This window comes from Chenopodium album, chromosome 21 (genome assembly GCF_948465745.1).
Source record: "Chenopodium album chromosome 21, dcCheAlbu1.1, whole genome shotgun sequence".
Lineage (NCBI taxonomy): Eukaryota > Viridiplantae > Streptophyta > Magnoliopsida > Caryophyllales > Amaranthaceae > Chenopodium > Chenopodium album.
The window spans coordinates 33,137,942-33,160,308 of NC_137854.1; positions in this window are offsets into that span (position 1 = coordinate 33,137,942).

Here is a 22,367-nt window from a genome sequence, read left to right on the forward strand (position 1 = left end):
AGTTCAAATCTCATTATAGACATTTTCATTAGAATGGGCTCATAATTAAAAGATGACATGGCGAGGGTGCCACATGGCACATAAACGTTTTTAGGAACGCTTTTTAATATATTAACTAGTGAGTGGCCCGGGCGTTGCCCCGGGTTGCTACTGTTATAGACGTTTGATCGATAAATTTTTAAAAGGCTTTTCAAAATTAAATTTGTGATCATCAAACTATTTTGAATTATTTAGTGAGTACCTTTTTAGAAAAAAGTATACCTTGTGGTTTGCACTTATGTATATATACATATATTGTTAACATAGTAGATAATTAGCTTAGATGGTTAAATAACCATCTTTGATATAAGAGGTTGTGGGTTCGAATCCTCTTATCCTTATGTTTTTATATGGAGGTGTAATAATTAAGATTGTTTGAGTGATGATGTGGCGTGATGAGATGTTGGGAAGATGACGTGGCTCAATACAAAAGGAACTACGTAATACATCGACGTTTTTAGAACCGCCTTTTAATATATTAGTATAGATTATTAATCAATAGATGAGATGGTAAAACTTCTAATGCATATTTTTGAGGTTGTGAGTTCAAATCTCATGGTAGACATTTTCATTAGAATGGGCTCATAATTGAAAGATGACATGGCGAGGGTGCCACGTGGCACATAAACGTTTTTAGGAACGTTTTTTTTTATAGAAAAACTAGTGCGTGACCCGGGCTTTGCCCCGGCCCCTGAGTGATACTTTAAATACTTTCATTTTTATATTAGACGTTTTAAGAGACTTATAAAATTTTAAACGTGGGTAAATTATAATACAATGACAACAATAATGTATTCTATATTCAAATACATGTATGTATTTATATATAAATTTGGATTAATAAAGCATAAATTAACTCTAGCTAAGATGATAATACATGTGGTTTCCATTTAATGAGGTTTGGGGTTCAATGCATTTAAAATTATGATCATTGGATGATGATGTGGCATGAACCTAAAAGTTGTTGAATGATGATGTGGCGCTATACCAATGTAATAAATGATACACGTAGCACATACACAATTTTATGAACGCCTTTTAATAGATAGTATAGATTTGCAAATTGCAGCCATTTAAAAAATAAATTGCAAATTGCAGCCCAAAAGTTGTTATAAATTGTAAATTGCAACTCAATTTAATTTTTCATTGATTTACGTGTCGAAAAATGTTCGTTTAAGATTTTAAAGGCTATTGAGCTCGAAATTGGCAAAAAATTAACGTAAGTGCCTCGTACCGTTTTTACTAGAAAAAATAATTTCCCACAAATCGATACATTTTTATTACGCAAAACGAGACACTTTCGTTATTTTTTGCCAATTCCAAGCTGAATTCGAACCCTTAAAGACTAAAATGGCCCCTAAAACCTTAAACGGACACTTTTCAACACACAAACCGATGAAAAAATTGAATTAGGTTACAATTTAAAATTTATAACAACTTTTGGACTGCAATTTGAAATTTATTTTTTAAATGGCTGCAATTTGCAAAATACAAGTTTTAAATGGCTGCAATTTGCAAATTTTACTTTTTAATATATAAGTATAGATGAAGGCTTATGTTAATGTAGTCTAGTAATAACATAAAGAGAGATAAAGACATCAATTATTTGAAGGGGGAATAACATCTACAATAAAGAAAGAGCCGCACCCCATTGATATCAGTTGTAAATGAATGTTGTTAATATCATAGCACGTGCCACTGAAATCTGAAAAGTAATATTAAAATATTGGATCTATGATTTGGACACCGTTCTCCCATTTTTAATAATAAATTCTATAACGGTAGCAAACTAACTTCAAAGTTGACGCCGTCTTCTAAATTTTCTGAAATTGTTGTAGGAGGAGAGAGAAACTTTAATCGAAGAGTCGTAGAGAGAGATAGAGAAACCATTAACGAAGAGAGAGAATCCACAAACCTGAAGGAACCACACTACTACAAAGAGTGTCAAAGAGACTCGTTGAAATACCCTTTACAAACCTCTTATCAACGGGTTTCCATCTAAGGGGTCTGTCAGATAAACAGACCGCCTCTATGGTTGAGGTCTTTTTTTAAAAGAAAACAGATCCGTTATGCAAAATACCAAGTGTAGGGAATATTTCAAGCACTAACCCCAAGCCTGAACCCCACTGTGATCATACACTTAAGTATTGTGGCGTATAAAGGGAATGAAACAAGAGCAAAAGAGTCGCCAACAAGTTTTAGGAGCTTGTAAACCGTTCATGAGGTGAAGGTTACATGTAATACCCCGTATTTTTATACGTATTTTATTTAAAATATGTATTTTATAAAGTATTTGAATAAATTTAATATTTTAATTATGGTATTTTAACTAATATTTTTATAAACGGAAAGTTTATTTAATTTCTTTATTTATAAAGTTGGGGTTTTATTTTAAGAAAGTTTAATTTTAACAAGTTTAATTAGAGAAGGAATTAGGAAAAACTAAAAGAGGAAAGTTTAGGGAAAAAAGGGATTGGTAGAGAAGGGGTATAAATATCCCACTTATGAGGCAAATCAACTTTGCCCAGAGTGGAGAAAAAACCCAAGATAAACTTCTCTCTCTTTCTTCTCCTTATTTTCTTTCTTTTTCTTTTCCCCTTCCCCTCCCCTTTTTTTTCGGATGCCCTGTTTTCCGCCCCCTCCACCGCTGCCAGCCACCGGCGGCAGGTGGCCGCCGCTGTCAGCAGCCGGCAGCAGGTGGCTGCCGTGCCTCCTCTTCCCCTTTTTTTTTTTTCTTTTTTCCGAGTATGTATAAAAAAAAACTTAACTTTATTGTTTTAATTTAATCTATGCTTAAATCTAATTGTAAATTATGAGTTTTGGGATTTGATTTTGATGTTTGATTATAATTATTATGTTGATTAATTTTCAGATTTGATTTTTAATTAAAAAGCCCCAATTTTTGAAACCCTAGGTTCTTGATTCAAGAATTATTGAAGGGTTATGATGTATATTGGTTTAGATCTTTGTTTTAAGTGTTTTAAGGCTTAATTACAGCAAGTTTTATTTAAAATAAGGTGCTGGAATTTTATGTAGAATACTTAATATTATGTTTCTTGAAGGAATTTTAATTACCCATTAATTATTGGGACTTAATTATAGTGTTTTAAATATAATTTCAGCTTACTTTAATTAAATTTTAAGGGGTTTTAAAATAGTATATATTGCTGGAAATTTGTTTAGAGTGGATTTTAATACTCTATTATGATTTTAATGTGTAGGAGACTTCGAAGTAAGCAATTTCTATTAGTCGTGGCGATTTTAAGATCGTACTCAAGGTACATTCGCGTACTTAGCATATTTTGATGATGTAGAATCATGCTAGTTTTGATTTCAATCAATTACAAGTAGTATCATGCTAAGGTTTATGTATGGAATTGTGAACTATTGGTGTTGGTAATTGAATTGTGAAGCATGAATTATTTGTGATGGTTTATGGATTGGAAAATTATATTTTGGCATGATTATATGGACTACACATTTATTTATGGCATGTTAGAATGCATGTTTAATTAAACTACATGTTTAATTTGGCTTGGAATATTGGAAAGATATTTAATTATGGTTCATATAATTTTTATTGATGCTTTAAGCATGAGGAAGAAGCTATATAAGTGTCTATGTACACGAGGAATAAATTGTATGTTGGTGCCTTTGTGCACTTAAGGTGTTTTTAACACCGAGGGATAGGATTTTGGCGCTTTATGCGTTTAAGGTGTCTTTGACAATGAGGTAGAATTAAAAAGGGTTCAACATTAAATAATATGTGGTCACTAATTATTCAAGAATTAAATTGGTATGTTTGGTTGATTTAATAATTATTGTTGATTGATTTATTATGCTTTGAGAGTCATCATCAAGTCCAATAACATGTAAATAACGTAAAGTGAAAGAGATTACGCACCAAAACTCTTGGAACGTATATACCCTGAGTATGAACAATGGGGGGAGTTATGGGGTTTTATATTTAACCATAACTTCTAATAGAGTACAGGACGCTGTACATTCCTTTTTATTTATTATTATGCGCAGGAATTCCGCCACCTTTGAGTAGTTTTGTCGCTGGCACCGTTAGCTCCCGTGTCAGTTAACCTCAATTTATTTGGGGGAGGTATAGTTGGAAACCCGTTCGATGCGTAATCATCGCTAAATGAATTATTTAGTGTCTAGTTAAAGTGTCTTGTGGATTGTTGTGTGTGCTTGTAAACAGGTGCATTGAGGTAAGTGTGTGTTGATAGGTGAAAGCATGTTAGTGTGTTTAATTACGCTTATGTACTCAGCTTTGCTGATTGTGTGTGTGTTTGTGTGTTTGGCCATGTCTTTATCTTGGCCCCATGATGACCCATTTTTAATGGAGAGTAGTGGGGACAAGTAAAGATAAACTTTTCAGGTATTGAAGCATATTCATGACGGGGCATGAGTGAAGAGTGAATCTTGCTAGTTTCCCTTAGTACGATGTGTTTTATGCTTTATTTATTTATTTATGACATATTTTGTGTGGACTAACGCAAAGGTTTGGTTTTGGAACGGTTTTGAATAAGGGCCTTTAATGGTTCCAAGTTGTAGTTTGATTTTAATTGACTTTGTTTGCTTTGATTTTTAAACTTTACTTACGTTTGGTTGACTCTTAAGTTGACTTGTTTGAACAGTTCTAAATTTTAAGTCTTCCGCTGTGTATCTTTGATAATTGCCTTAGCCGTTTTCACGGTGGCGGTAATGTCTTAGATATTCCTAAATCGTATTATAAAGAATAAAATGGGTATTTAAAGGAAAGAAATTTCGAGGGTGTTACATTACACCCCTTAACGATCCATTAGATTGTCAACTCCATAAGGTCTAGAACCAAATAGGGTTGAGGGATGAGGATACAAATCCAATCTACAAAAGAAAGGACCCGTCCTATAAAATATACCTCTACTTTATTCTACTCGTATTCATGTGCGCTTTTTAACTAACATGCAAACATTATATTAACCCTAAACCTATTTATCTATGTTGGTTGAATATTAATGCACAAATAAAACTATTATCGGCGATCACTTGAATTAAAATCTTATTAGCCTAAACCAAATTATTAATTATCTTATTAAGCGTGATTTCAAGTATAAATTCCCTTTAAAAATGCATAAAAGGCGTGATCAAGCAATAACAATAATAAAATAATATCAAGCAACATAATAATATCAATAATCATCATAACATAATCGTAATCACAATAAGGCATAATAAAGCTTAATTATAATAGCAAGATCCTAGGCATCAAGGGCGAAGCTACATGGGGGGCGGGTGGAGGCCCGGCCTCCATGGCCCAATTTTGTGGCCTATCATTTTAACCGCTGGTCGCTACAAATTATTAGAATAATACTATTCTTGTTATACAATTAGCTGTATTCAACGCTTGCCGCAGTGGTATGACTCCCATTATTTGGGGTTTTAGATCCTAGGATCAAGTCACATTAGAGACAAACACTAGTACTTTTTTTTTTTAAAAAAAAACCCCACTGATGGGCTTTGACGTTGTTAATTTGTTTCACTACTTAATCAGTAATTTTATTATTTTTTTCTCAATTTTTTATAATAATTTGTAAATGTTTCTTTATAATGTTAATTGCTAAGGTTTAAAGATTAAATACGAGCAGTATCCTAATCATTAATAATTTTTTTAGATAATCCATTGATTTTTTTCACCTTATTCACCTAAGCTACTTTGTTTGTCATTTGCTATTTATAAATAAGATAATGTATAATTAAAGATGATCTAATTAGATTCATCTCAATTTAAATAATTCGTACATAATTTTTTGTAGTGTTTACAAAGACTTAATTAGATATACTAATGGTAATGAAATATATTATGAAGCTTAATTGTCTTAATAAAACTAGTAAATATATGACAGAAGAGTAGAGGAAGTGTTTGTATATCATCAAAATTGATATGTATGTTATGATTTTGATAATTGTGATGGGTAGGATATCTCATCTAACAAATATATATTTTAGTAGAATGCATGGATTAAAAAAGATTCAACGATTTTTTTTCTTCTTACAGTTAAAGTATCAAACTATTTTCACATTAATTTTATTTTATTAAAGTGTTTGTCGGCCCCTATAGCTTTAAAATCCTGGCTTCGACCCTGCTAGGCATGATACTAACAAGATTAATAACACACCTTAGCATGTCACTAAGCAATAAAGATCAAAGCTTTAAACCTAGCATGATACTAACATGCTATTAGAAATTATAAGAGGCACCCTAAACATGATACTAGAAAGCAATAAGAACATCCTAACATGATACTAGGAACTAATCAAATCTAGCATGCTTTCTACAATGAAATAAAAAGGAAGTAAACTAATTACTACTTTGAAGCCTCGTACCTCTTTCTAATAACAAAATACACAAGTTAGTAAACTTCAATGAAATAATAAAATCAAAGAATTAAATTAAAGAATTGAAAGAAAGAGTTAAAAAGTTTAGACTGGATTTGGGACGAAACCCTCAAAAAAGTATAAAGCTTTCACGTCTAGGGCGAAGGCAACTTCGAACTTGGCTATGTGTTTTTAGATCTCGTGAGTGCGGTATCGTGTTTGTAAAAGCTAGTTTAGAAAGAGAGAGAGAAAGAAAGCTAATGCTTAAAAGAGAAGAGAAAGAATTAGGTGATTGTAGATGTAGATGATTGAAAACGGAGGTCCAAGGACCCTATTTATAGGAAAACAGGCCGGAAATCGATTGGAAAATAGTCAGAATTTGAAAAGGAATAAAACTCCACGCTGTCTCCAGGAACTCGTCTTGTCGCCAGACGAGTTTTTAATAAAACATTAAAACTCGTCTTGTCGTTTTGCGACAGCTTGGATTTTTCACACGTTTTCATCACGGAATCCACTTATCAATAAAATTGAGTCGTAAAGTCCGAAGGCTAAAATCACAATTTTATATAAAATATTATTTTATTCCAAGTAAAACTCGTATACATAATTATCAATCCTAATTCCACTAAGTTATGAAAAGAACCTTCTAGAAGATTCTAGATGACTATGATCAATCCTACTAGCTTTAGGAATAATAATAGTAGGCCCTCCTCTAGATCATTGGGCCGTATGTAAAGATCAAACCAGGCCCAGTTTGGTATTTTGGCCATAACTTCCTCATTATTCATCGGAATTAGGCTTATAATATATCGTTGGAAAACTCTTTTCGAGTCCCATCTGACTACACTATTATCGGACCCTTATCATGGACCAAACTAAACTGGATTGGCTATTTTCATAAAATAGAGTTGGTTTTTGAAAACAGAAAGAAAGATTTTTAATAAAAACTAACCGCAACACTAGACTTTTTACACTTTCACTTCATTCGATTATGATTCGACGCGAAAGGTATTCATCACTGGATTTGGTTTTGGGGAGACACAAATGGGTGTCTACACGAGGTTTAATTTGTTAGATTACTTTTTTTAGAATAAAATATTAAAGATAAGAGACCCGTTGTAAAAGAAGTAGGGTATGTTTGCTAAATAAAACAGACCCGTTAAAAGAGAAATAAGGTCCTTTTGAAAATTAACTTCAAACCCTATATCAAAGATATGGGGTCTCTTTGTTTTTTTTGTTTATTTATTTATTTAATTCATCAATATGTAAGATCCGTTCTTAACCTAACAGGTTTGTTAGCATACACACTTTTTTTTTTAAAAAAAAAAATAAAATTTTTAAATGGCTTTTTTTTTCCAGTAAAATCTTCAATAATTACATGTTAATTTTCTTTTCAAACTAACCTGCATAATATGTAATTCAATAAAATTTATTGACAAATAAATTTTTAAACCTACTTCATATATAATTCAATCAATTCCATTAAAAAAAGCCCACCCATATAATTTTGTGCCACCCACAATTACACCATTACAAAAAAAAAAAAAAAAAAAAAAAAAAAAAAAAAAAATTCAGAACTAATTTTCATAACTGAATTTCAGAACTAATTTTCATAACTGAATTTCAGAACTAAATTCAGAATTAAATTTAGATCTGAATTTCAAGACTTAGTTCAGGCAAGGGCAAGGCAGGGTAGGCGGTATTTGCAGGGTAGGGGAGTGTGCGTAGGGGGTGTGAGTGCAGCTGCTACACTGCCCTGCCAAGGCATGCCTGCAGCTGCTGCTTGCCAAGGCAAGGTAAGGCTGCTGCCCTGCCAAGTCAGTTACACTATTATACATATATATTTTTCAATGCAACGAAAGAAATAAATCTCGAACTGTTTTCATTAAAATTGTTTATTACAGAAATTATAAGAAAGGGAGCATTGATAACCTGAAAGAAAGGGGCATATGGCGTAGATAACAGAAATTAGTGTCAACCCTCCAAAATCCCAAAAATAAGAAAAAAAGGAAGAAAAAGAAAAGGGCACAAGATATGTAAGCCAATTTATTATTTCACACAGAACATTAACAAAGGCTCTGCCCTTTTTTGTATGACTTGTCTCTGTGAGTTACTGTTTGATTGAGCAAGAGGATTAGGAGTCCATACCATGCCCTGCCAAGGCAAGGCTGCAGCTGCTGCGGCCTGATAACTTGTTATTCGATATGATTTTAGGGTGATTTTGAACCTTGTTTACTTGATATAATGGCATTTTGGTTCACTTTTACTCTTTTTCGTGCATTTTTTGTGTATCCTTTGCTTCACGGGTTGTTAGCGTTTCTTATTGAGTTTTTAGGTCCAAAGACGACTATTTGAAGCATAGATGATAAACCGAGGTTAGAAGCCGAGACAAAGGAGCAACATTGAAGAAAAGGTGAAGAAAAGGGGCCTAGAAGACCCTGCACGGCCGTGCCACACTCTGCACGTCTACGCAGGAGGGTTCCAGCAGCCAAGGCATTATGCCAGAGCTTGCACGGTCGTGCAAGACTTCAGCACGTCCGTTTGCACGGCCGTGAAGGCCTTCTTGCACGTCCGTGAAGTATGCCTAGCCCAAAACAGAAGCAAGACTGATCTCGCTGTCTTGAGCTGGACGCCCGTGCAGATGGTGGCACGCCCGTGCTGAACTGGCTGCACGTCCGTGCCAAACTTGGCACGTCCGTGCAGACCTGCAATCGAGCCCGACTCTTGTTTTCTCCGTCCTTTTTTATTTTGGGGTTATATAAATACTCCCTTTTCCTCATTTGTACGGGCATCCAAGTTTTTAGAGCTTTCTCTTAGTTTGTAATCTTAGAAACAAAAATACTCTCAAATCATTAATTAGAATTTAATTGTTGGCTTGGAAATCTCAATCTCAATCATTGTAGAAAACAAGTTCCACCATTGTTATTCAAAGTTGAAGCTTCTAGTAACTCTTCTTACTCTTCTCTTCCATTTTAATTGCTTTGATTGTTAATTATTTTCCTTAATTCTTGTTTGCTTAGATTGTTTATTAGCTTAATCTTTATTTAAATCTTATTCATGAGTTACTTGAAATTCTTAATTGCTTTAATCTCCATGGATTGTGAGTAGTCTAATTTTCTAGGGTTTAGGCAAAACCCTCAATGTAGTTACTAATTACTTGTTGCATGTGTTAATTTGGTAATTGTTGGGTGTTAATTAGTTGAGCTTAAGTGGTTTAATTACTTAGTTATTATATATGGCCATTGCTTAACTATTATCCAAGCTTTCTCAACGAGGGATCGAGAGATGAACTTGAGTTAGCTCCCTTATGCTTAATTAACTTGAAATGCCATGAGAATAGGAATTTCTAGTCAAGGGAATGGTTATGTCATCGTGATTATGCTTTAATACTTGCTTTATGCTTTGTAACCACGAGAGTAGGTTGTATTCATGATTCAAGTAATCCCTCTAACTTGAGAGAGTAGTTGGGTGCTTTAGATGACTTCCCCTATTTTATCCCCTTATTTTTACCTCGATTGTGCATGTTAATTGTGATTTGTGATGAAGTTGAGTGGTATATCCCGAGCCCTAGAATCCTCTAAATATTGTTAATCTCCCCTTGGCCTTAGTTGAGTTGAACTAGTACATGTTACATAAATCCAAACCAACTTTGACTTCATTTAGCTTATTTAAACGGTAGTATCTCGGTGGTTGATTCAACGCCTCTCTTGGGTTCGACCCTTTCTTACCCTTACTATTAGCTAGTGAGACCAAGATAGGACTTTATCTTTGGTAGGCTCGATGACGGCCTATCACGGCCCTGCTAATGCAAGGCGGCTGCTGCTGTCCTGATAGGCGTGTTGCGTACCTAACAAAAATAAACCTAACTAGACCACTACTATGTAGACGGGCAAGCAAGGTCGGATCCCAAGAGACTATGGTTCAACTAATTAAATAGACTCAAGCAATTACTAAGCAAGTAAACAATTCAAATAAATGAGAATTAATAACTAAAGAACTAATTAAAACGATTAAGTCTAAGTAATATGACAAATTAATGCTAAAAACATCCAAGATCAAGCATCACCACGAATACAATTAATGCAATAGTTGTTCTACCCTTAACACATAATAAATTGATTAAAGAGGAAAAGTAATCCCTGAGTAATACCAATGGTCTCTCCCGAGTTATCAATGGCTTCTCTAATCACAATCAAGCCTACTTTCGTGAAATCATGTAAATTATAGACCTTGAGCACATTAACCTAACTTCCTAATCATTGATTCAGCTACTCCCATGATGAACTTCAAACCCTTAATTGATTTATTCAAACCCGTCAAAACCCAACTCCCGTTGTGATTAAAACAATGGATTATTAACAATACTAATTATCCTTAATCTAGTATTGGCATGAGTACAATCAATTAAGCATATCAATTGCAATCATCATTAGAGAATTTAAAGAATTAAATCATGCATTAATCATATTCAGGTTCCGCTAGATCTTGGAATAAGGAAACTACTCACACATATTAGTGATAGAAAAAACAATATTCAATGAAGAAAACATGATTAATAAGCAATTAAAAGTAAAAGAAGAAATAAAGATGAATACCAATTGCTTGAATGAAGAAAAGTACCAACCGTTGATGAACAAAGATCAAAACTTGAAAGTGCAAAATAATCTAGATCTAGAGAGAATATTAGTGTTCTAATGAGTGTTTAAAAGCTGAAAAATAATAACGAAGTAAGTTTTAGTCGAGTTTTACAAAGGGTATTTATATCCCTTAATTAAGAAATCCCGAAAAAATAGGAAAATGGGGTCTTCGACACATTGCCCGAGCTGACCTGACAATGCTGCCCGGTCGGGCGCGCGAAGCAACTCGTTTTTGCGCTTCTTCATATGGCCTTTATTGTGCAGTTCTTTGTCTGCCCGGTCTGCCAGGGCAATGCTGTCCGGTCCAGGCGGACAAAAGCTAACTCTTCATACTTCCATCTCTTGTGACTTCTTTTCTTTCCTTCTTCGCCCTGGCTGCAAGGGCAATGTTGCCCTCCAGGGCGGACACGGGTAAAATTCTCTCCATCTCAAAAAGCTCTCATGGCTATCCAAAACAAGTACAAATCATCCGAAAATTTTCATGTGCCTACAAAATCAATTAAATAGACCAAGCCCCACTTGAGAAGAGAATATTATCGAGAAGTAGCTCCGTAGAGCTCAAAAACCATACGAAAATGGCTATAAAATAAAGGTAAAATATGGTATAGAACGTGTACATCAAATTCCCCCAAGCTAACTTCTTGCTTGCCCTCAAGCAAGACAATCAATAACTATCAACAACCAAATAAACATACTTCACCCCATAATACATTTGAAAATATCATACTTAAAATCGAAATCGGACACACTGACATCTTAGCCAACCAATCACCTCATTCAAACTATCAGTCAACCTGAATGGCCATCAAACAGAGTCAACCATGTACACATAAGGAATCGATGACTAGAATATCTCACTTAGTGGTCACTCTGCACAATTTTATGTGGCGAGCTAAAAATGAGCCCGATCTCTCTCCATCCCCACTAATAATGATAACCCCCTTATCTCACAACACTCGCGTGTTTAAAGGGTGATGATGCTGCTCAACCTAGTCAAAAGTCGACTCAAAATGTGACAAATACTCCAGCATTTTGACAAAAAACTCGTTTCACATGAACACAATACTATGCACGAAGGTCAGAAGGTCTTTTTTCAAGCTTATAATGTAGGCCGGGTGAAAATGGGTAGGAAAACTTTGAAAAATGTAGGCAAATATAGTCCCTTAGGGAAGCCATAAAAAATGAACAATACAAATCAAAATCCCATCGAACTAATTCACAAGAATAAATGCTCCAAACACAACTTGAATTAAGAGCAACTACCACCTTATTCACCCTACATAATCAATTCATCACACTATTCTTATTCTTGAAGCTCTTTTATTTATCCTTCAAGAAACTGAATTTTTTTTTCTTTTTTTTCGTTTGTTTATAATTTTTTTTTATAACAAACTATGAGAGCTTCAAAAACAGATCATATAGCAAAGATTTCAAGAACCTTCAAGCTTTAAATTAATCTTCTCCAAAATATCATCACAAACCATAGAAAACACCAAGATAGATGGCTCCCCCAAGCTAGACTTGGGATATTGGGGCCGATAGGTTAATTTTTTGACTTAGATGAAGAACATGGACAAGGCTACAACATGGGTAAGCAAGAAGGGAACGGACGTTTCTAAATTCATCTAGAGGCTACCTCCCGAACATGGCCTTCATCCTCCTCATCGTGCATGTGAAATGTATCATGACACACTACTAAAAGTCTCAAGACAAAACTAAGATCATGATCATTTAACACAGTCAAGCTCCAGATTCATACATAGTTGAGCAAAGTTGACTTCCATTAGGCCAAGACAATCCAAAATCAGATCATGGTCATTTAATCCGCATTACAAGTCTTTCAATCAAAATTAAGCCAAAAACCTTTTAATCATCAAGGAAAGGGGCACAAGGAAATAGTTTACTAGCTATTCATCACCATGATTCACACATTTTTTTCGTTTTTTTTGTTTTTTTTCAAAGCAATAAACTACACTACCCAAAGCAATTAAACAAAGCAATAAACTAGACTACCCAAAGCAATTAAATCTACCTAGCAACACATAAGAGAAAAAGGGAAAATACCAAAGCAAAAGCTATATACATCATCCCCCAAGCTACACTCGACAATGACCTCATTGCAACGAGGGGTAGGTAATGCACTACTCGAGAACCTCAGTCAAGTTTCTCATCATCGTCAACATCATCATCAGCTGCTCCATTTTCACCTGCAAAGTTCTCGTCATCGGGGAGGACATACCAAGAAGGGTGCTGACCGTCCCTAGGAATGTGACCTTGCCTGCAAAAATAGTCATAAATAGGATACATAGATAGGTGTAAGTCAGTCTCCACAGTCTGAATACGAGAGGAGATGCCCCGTTGGTATAGCTCAAGACCACGAATGGCGGCCATAATGGTGGCATGATCAGAGGGAGCGGAGGAAGAAGAAGAAGCTCCTGCATCCGATCGCCTAGAGTAGGTCAAGTTGGTCATAACCGGGGCAATAGGACGGAGTGGCTAACCCGGGATCTCTAAAAGATAGGAAGGCTGGTTGGGAGTGAATCCTAGTAAGCTCGGGTGCAGGCAAAAAGATAGAACGAGAGGTCTTACCTATAAGCCACCGAATACTACTCGACTCTATGGAAATCCTACCCGCGGAGATGAAATATTGGTTATCTAGAAGGATAGCACCTACTACGGGCTGTTTGCTAGCCTCCAGAAAACCCTCCTTGACCGATAAGTGAGTCACAAGGCCACCAAGAACTATAGGAATTTGAGTGCGTTTGCCATTGGCCTTGAGGGTGGTGAAAGTAAAACTTTGTTTCTTAAGAAGAAGGGCAAAAAGGTGGGCTATGTTCATGGTGTAGGCATGTTCGGTGGGTTGTGTTTTCAAGTGAATACCCAAAATTGCCGCCTCATCAACTCTCACATTATGGGGCTCTATCCTCCCAAAAATGGTCCACCCCGTAGTACGGGTATAAAACCTAAGGGCGGGTTGGTGAATTTTGCTAGCGGAGGCATGTTGCCAAGAATCAATTTGTTCTCCTGTCAAGGCTAGCCAAAGGTCCCCCAAAATTAAATGGTCCGGTTGAGATTGTAACCCATGTGATGACAACCCAAATTTTCTAGCAAGCCCATCCAAAGTGAGTTTATGAGACTTGTTTAACAACCTATAGGAAACATAAGTTACCAACCCATTCCTCCCCTTTTTAATTCCAAAAGAGCTCAAAAATTCAAGGGTGAGATCTTCATAAGTGTTATGAACCATGTTGAATAATAGAGTCATACCAAGTTTTGAAAATAAAAGCTTACATTCATCATAAATTCCTAACTTAGCAAGAAAAGCATGATCAATAAAGCGGGTAGGAATTACCTTCCGATGCATAAGCTCCAAAAATCTAGCAGAGAGAAGTGGTAAAAATCTCGAGCACTTAGATAAATCATCTTTAATTTTGTTTAAAAGAACTTTAATCAATTAAGTTTGACCATTTTAAAAGGATTTCTTAATTAATCAATTCCACATAGTATCTTGCGTTAAATAAGATTAGAATTGAATAATTAATTGTTGGTTGATCATTTAAGCCAAGGCGAATCTTGTCTATTTATTGTTCTTTCACGGATATTGATTAAATAAGAATAACGACTTTTGCAATGTAATTCCTACATGATTAATGCGTGTAAATAAAATCAACTAACTTAGTCTTTAGGTATCACGTTGCATAAATTGTTTAGTAATGAAATTATGAAAAAGGAAGAGCTAGTAGAGGCCGCACTAGGGCTAGGATAGTGATTCCCCCCTAAAGGGAACGTTATTTTAGTACCCTCGCTCCCGAACTCATTTCTAGTTTATGTAGACCAATTTGGGCATGGGTAAACTTATGACTCGTGCTAATTATCCCATGAACTCTACATTGGAGAAAGGCATGAACGAGGTTTATGAGTTTTCCTAAAACTCATTGGTGACTCCTACTTGTTTCTTACAAAAAAGTGTAATGATAGAATCAATTCTAATTCAAGGTTCCCCAAACAGTCAGGAATTCAAATCCTAATACACCCTAACAAGTGTAAAGTACTAGGCTTCTAAAGGGTCATGGGCATCTAAGAAGAAGGATCTTGTTACGATGGAGAAATGACACCCCTCAAATGCCTAGCGGTTCAAAACCGGTGGCATAAGGGGGCTTTGAACCGGTGAGCATTTGCCTTTTTCTACTAGTGTAGGAGTCAATTATTGTGTATTAGTTGGGTTCTTGATTAGGTGAGTGTGTAATCTATCTTTGCATACATTTGTGTAGGCTTCTAGTGTGAAGCTGAGTGAGTAGTACTCAGGGAGTACGAGTGAATCTAAGTGAGGGACTTAGGTTGGGTAGGATAGGGTCCTACTGTGTAGCAAGTTCAGTCTGGAATTTGTGAGTAAAGGTCTGAGTATAATAGGTTGTACCTTGTGTGTTTGCCCTATTATAGGGAATATTTCAAGCATTACCTCAAACCTGAACCCCATTGTAATCATATACTTAAGCATGGTGGCGTCCAAAGTGAAAGAAACAGGTTACACCCCTTAACGATCCAAAGTGAAAAGAGTCGCCAACAAGTTTTAGGAACTTGTAAACCGTTCACGAGGTGAAGGTTACACCCCTTAATGATCCATGAGATCGTCAACTCCAATACGTCTATAACCAAGACTGGTGTTCAGGGATGAGGGTACGAATCCAATCTAAAATAGAAAGAACCCGCCCAATAAATAGGCCTCTACTTTATTTTACTTGTATTCATGTGCGCTTTCTGACTAACATGCAATCATTAGGTTGACCCTAAACCTGTTTATCTATATTGGTTGAATATTAATGTACAAACAAACCTATTATTGGCGATCACTTGAATTAAAATCATACTAGCATAAACCAAATTATTAATTATCTTATTAGGCGTGATTTCAAGTACAAATTCCCTTTAAACCTGCATAAAAGGCGTTATCAAGAAATAACAATAATATACATCAAGCAACATGATATTAACAATAATGATTACAATCATAATCATAATAACCATAATCATAACAACCATGTTAACAATAAAGCATAATATTAATAGCAAGATCCTAGACATGATACTAACAAGATTAATAACAAACCCTAGCATGTCACTAAGTAATAAAGATTAAAGTTTTAGCCCTAACATGATATTAGAAATAATAAGAAGGCACCCTAAACATGATACTAGAAAGCAATAAAACATCCTAACATGATACTAAGAATATAATAAATACCCTAAACATGATAGTAGGAATTAATACAATTTAAACATGCTTTTAAAAAGAATAGGAAGTAAATTAATTACTTACTTTGATGCCTCGTATCTCTTTCTTATAACAAAATAAACACATTAATAAACTTCAATAAAATATTAAATCAAATAATTAAATCAAATAATTGAAAAAAAAGATTTCAAAAGCTTTGATTGGATTTGGGACCAAACCCTCAGAAATTATCAACCTTTCACGTCTAGGGCGAAGGCAACTTCGAACTTGGCTAGGTGTGTCTAGAACTAATGTATGCGGTATGGTGTATTTTGTAAAAGGGTTAGTTTAGAAAAGCTAGAGGGAGAAAGAATAAGCTATATTGCTTAAGAGAGAAGAGAGAGAATCGTTAATGAGAATTGGTTCCTTCAAAACAAAGGTCCAAGGACCCTATTTATAGCAAAATAGTCCAGAATAATGATAGAATATAGTTTGAGTTCCAAACGGAGTAAAACAGCATCCTATCGCCAGGCGACAAAGACAGCGCCAGGCGACGAAGCTATCATTAGGTGCTGCTTAATGCGGAATCCACTTCTCGATAACATTGAGTCGTAAAATCCATACGAAGGCTAAAATCGTATTTTCATATAAAACACTTATTTTAATCCAAGTAAAACTCGTATATACAATTATCAATCCTAATCACACTAGGATAAAAAAAGAACCTTCTAGATGATTCTAGAAAACTATAATCAATCATACTAGCTGTAGAATAATAATAGGCCCTCCTTAGATCATTAGCCGTATGTAAGAACCAAACCAGACCAGTTTAATATTTTGGCCATAACTTTCTCATTATTCATCGGAATTGGGCTTATAACATATCGTTGGAAAGCTCTTTTCGAGTCTCATCCAACTAAACTATTATTGGACCCTTATCATGGACCAAACTAAACCGGATTGGCTAATTTCATAAAACATAGCAGGTTTTTAAAAACAGAAAGAAAGATTTTAATAAAAACTACCCTCAACACTAAACTTTTCACACTTTCACTTCATTTGATTATGATTCAACGTGAAAGGAATTCATCACTGGGTTTTATTTTGGGGAGACACATTTGGGTGTCTACACCTATTATAGTGAAGTGGTTTGGTTTTGGAAATCCCTTAAGGCCTGTTCTCATGCGATTGTTTTCAGTTCAGTTAAGTTCAACTCTAATAAGTTCAGATCAATTCATTTTACCTCTAATAAGTTCAGTTCAGTTCAGCTCCTAATTTCCTTCTCTTATAAAATATTCAGTTCAGTTCAACTCTAATAAGTTCAGTTCATTTCAGCTCATTTCAGTCAATAAGAACAGGCCCTTAGAAGGGTCGTGGTTTTACTTCCAGTTGGGCCCTATAAGGTTTCTTCGTAAAATACTGTGTGCATGACAAGTTCCTTCACACTTTGTTTTATATTATGCAAAAGGTAGCTATTAGGAACTCACATACAATTCTCCCCCCTCTTGTAGTGTTCGTCTCATCTAACAACTGATAATAATTATAACATTCCTTAACTATATATTAATGAATTCTAGTTAGAATTACCCACTTTTGCACTAGCTAGGACTAGTATTGTTTGAGGAAGGAAATAGGAGGACAAAGTTGGTCCACGATACGTGGGAAAATGTAGGTAAAAAAAGGGGTTAATGTGTCAATCTTCGGTAGGCATTACGCCATGTTGGGCGTCATATTGTTCGCCCACACCACCGGCGCTGTGCATGCATTTGCAAACATTACAGTACATTCTCAATTATTATAACCTATTGTTTTTAACTTTAATTATTACTCAAAGGTATTATAATTAATTAATAATTACACTACCTCTATTATATATATATATATATATATATATATATATATATATATATATATATATATATATATATATATATATATATATATAAAAAAAGGTAAAAATTAGTATGCGGAAGAATTAATAAGGGTGGTTTTTGTTTATCAAAAAAAAAAAAAAAAATAAGGGTGGTTTTTGTTGAAAATGGCAATGACCTTTTCTTGGTAATGCAGTCGAGGATAGCTTGCAATTTTGCAAATGACAACTCTATTCTTTTTTATGCAAATTTTGTGTATTTTAATAAGAGTGCTCGTTCAAGTATAAGTGTACAAACTATGTACGAGTATGTGTTATGTGTAATGTATTGCTTCACTATACACGATACTAATGAATGTTAATGTGTATGTGCTCATTTTGTAATGACCCATGTGACGTGATCCTTCTGAATTTGCAACCAGTATTTTTATTTTTAAGTATATACTCGTGTATGTATGGCACGTATACGAAGTAATAACTTTTATGCACCATACAATCAGAGTGAATCAGTTGTACCTTGTAAAATTTGCTCAAAACTTATACTCCGTTCGTGTTTTAATAAGTATTATACTTACTAAATACGGCCGTATTCTAATAAGTGTTACACTTTTTTTTTGGCAAAAAACTATATTTTAATATTATATCCCTCTCCTATCATGGTCCCCTTCCAAACCACTACTACTTTTTTTAAAATTTTATTTACTCTCAAATTCATTATACTTTTCAATAAATTATATATCAATCCACTATCTTTCTTTTACTGTTTAATACTCCAGTTACCCCACTTACCTCTTATTTTATTTAAGTCAATAAATTGCCTAAAACTATCTGCCGGTTAAACTGTAACACTTATTAAAATATGGAGGGAGTACTAAAAGTTAGTGACATAAAAATAAAGCTTTGTTCATTTCTATTATTAGGGTAGCCAAAGCGCGCGGGTGGCCAGCCTTTTCGGTTTAATTTTTCTTGACTTGTGTTTGCACTTGACATGGAGTTAATGGACTGGTAAAAGGATATCTCTCTATTGCTTAGCCTTAATTTTCTTGGCTTATGTTTGCACTTCACATGGAGTTAGTCGTCCACTGCGATAGCTCTTGTCTTTGATGTTGTAGGATATTCTAGAAAATGTGATACAGTAGGCCACACCCTTATTTAAGTAGTGAAGAAACACAACGTGCTAACACTTTAAATAAGAATTTATGATATTAATATATCTTTTGCGCTCATTGACCTAATTGGAAACATTAAAGTACATCATATAGCAATACATGATATATCACAATACATAGTAGTGACATTTATATAATAGTATTTAGATACCCCTATAATTCCCTTGAATCCCTTCTTGCTTTCTTCCCCTTTTCACCGTAGACAGTTTGGTTTCCTTTGTTCCCCTTTACACCGTAGTCAGTTTGATATCCTTTCTTCCTAGTACATCTATTTCGACACAATCATAGATTAATTTCATTAGTTTCAATGTCCTTTAAACACAATTATGTGTAAGTCGTTAATTTTGACCTTCACAAAATATAGGAAAAAAAAACTTTCACATAAAGCAACAACCTTTCGTTGTCTAGTGACTAATGTTGTCATGTAATAATTAAATCACAACCCTATTAAATTAAATGTAGAAAATTTTAAACTTTATTATTCTATTCTCCATTTAATTTCTAATTAATTGATAGGTCTTCAGAAAAAGGAAATTTTGTCAGAAAAAACTATTAATGACAACTATTTTGTTGGAAAAAAACCTTATAAATTTTTTTGGTAAGGAGAAACCAGATTATAAAATATTTTTGTTGAAAAACAACCTGAAATCTCTAATCACTCAATTAACCACTAATTTCCCCTTAATTCTTCTAATTACTCATAACTCTCATTAACTATTTAATAATTAAGTTGATTTATAAAATAAAAAATAAATAAATAAACAAAAACCACCTTCACCACCACCATCCACCCTCTCCTTCTCCCCCTCCCATGGCAGCAGCTGAGCAGCCCCCTCTCCCATCCCCAGCCTCTGCCTGGATCCCCTCACCCTCGTTAACCAACCTCCACCACCGAACCGACCCCCTCCCTTTTCCCTTTACCCTCGCCGAACACCCTCCTCCAGGAAACCACCCACCAATACCACCTTTTGCCATAACCACGACCCATAAAACTACCCTGAAACCCCAACCAAAACGCTTCATACGCAACCAAATCCCCTCCTCGATCTTCAACAATCCCTCCTTAAACGTCGCAATCTCTCTCCTACCATCCAATTTCAACTTCAAAATTTACAAATACAAAGAAGATCTAGTGTTGGTGGTTTCTTTGGGTGGCATTTTTGGGTTACGGTTTAGGATGGTGGTCACGACGAGGAAAAAGGGGGAAAGGAAGGGGGTCGGTTTGGTGGTGAAGGCTGATCGGTGGGGGTTAGGGGTTCCAGGCGGCGGCTGGGGATGGGGGAGGGGGCTGCTGCCATGGGAGGGGAAGAAGGAGAGGGTGGCTGGTAGTGGTGAGGGTGGTTTTTCTTTTAATAATTAATCAACTTAATTTTTAAAGATATTAAGTTAGTGGTTAATTGAGTGATAAGAGATCCTTGGTTGTTTTCAACAAAAATATTTTACAATTTGGTTTCTCCTTGCCAAAAAAAATTTATAAGGTTTTTTCCAACAAAACAGTTGTTATAAATGGTTTTTTCTGACAAAATTTCCTAAGAAAAATTACAAAATTACACATGGGGGAAGAAGGTAAATAAACATTTTAAGGGGTATAATGGTCCGTGCAAAAAAGTAAGCTTACTTTTGTCTATATATGGTTCATAATTGGAAGAAAGTAAACAAGAACAAGAGTTTGGACATATTTGCTCACTTTTTGCAAATGACCAAAAAGAAAAGTGCTCATCGATAATCAACAAATCAACAAAAAAAAAATAATAGCAAAAAAATGGAATCTAATAATCCCACCTTTAGTCGGTCTTCCATAAACAATCCCACCTTTGACCCCCCATCTTCCATTAACAATCCCTTTTACCTGCAACCTATTTAACAGATTGTTATTATTTTTTTTCTAAATCTCTCCTTGGGCCACCAATACACCACCATAACACCGTCTGAATTGCAACCCTGCCATGGCCACCCTCACCCCCACCCACCACAAAACTCTCCAACCACACCGAAAAACCATTTAACCACCCTGAAAAACCCCACCCAACCCTGAAAACACCACCCCAAGCCACGAAAAACACCACCAATCCTGAAAAACACCACCCCAAGCCCCAAAAAACACCACCCAAAACACCACTTCGCCTCGATACTCCACCCTCAGCCCGGAAAACCCCACCTAGTCTTGAACTCAACCACACGCCTGAAATAACCCTAACCACCCTTGAGAATTCTGGTAATGTAAATTAAGTCTGGAAGTGAAAAGGGAAAGAAAATATTAAAATAAGTCTTATGTTTTTAAAGAGTGAAATTGGAGAGTTGTATGATTAGATAGATAAATTGAACTTAGGAAAATTTGTCAGAAAAAACCATTTAAATTAACGTTTTTGTTCAAAAAAACCTTTTAAAAATTTCTTGGCAAATTAAAACCAGATTGTAAAAAAAATTTGTTGAAGACAACCAATGGTGACTTTTGGGCGTTGACTTCACTCTTTCCTGCATTGACCCCCACGTGACATGCACATGGTCTTATTTTTTACTAATCTCACCCCCTTTTTCTTCTAATTTCCCTCCAACTCACTAAGGGGGTGTTTGGTTCACGAAATATAGGTATGAGGTATGGGTTTAGAATGACTAAAACCCATACCATATGTTTGGTTGACAAAAATATGAATTTCAAACAAACCCATGAGGTATGGGGTTTAGAAACTTTGGAGGGGAGGTGGGTTTGGCTCATTCCATTCCCTTAGGTATCAAATAAAAGGAGAGAATAGTGAGATATTCCATTCCAGAATTAAACCAAACACATGGTATTAAGTATCAAGTTCCAACCCGATACCACCTTAACCCCATTCTTGATTCCAACCCCATACCACTTTGTGAACCAAACGCCCCCTAATTTTATTTGGTTAATTATTTAACAATTAAATTAATTAATAAATAAAAACACCACCACCTCCACTGGCCAGCGACCCCGCCCCTCCCCTCCCCTCCCTTGCCAACTGCCAGGTGTCCTCAACCCCGGCGACCCAACCTCCACCGTCAGCCGACCCCTTCCCTTTCCCCTTACCCCGACACCCCGCAACAAACCA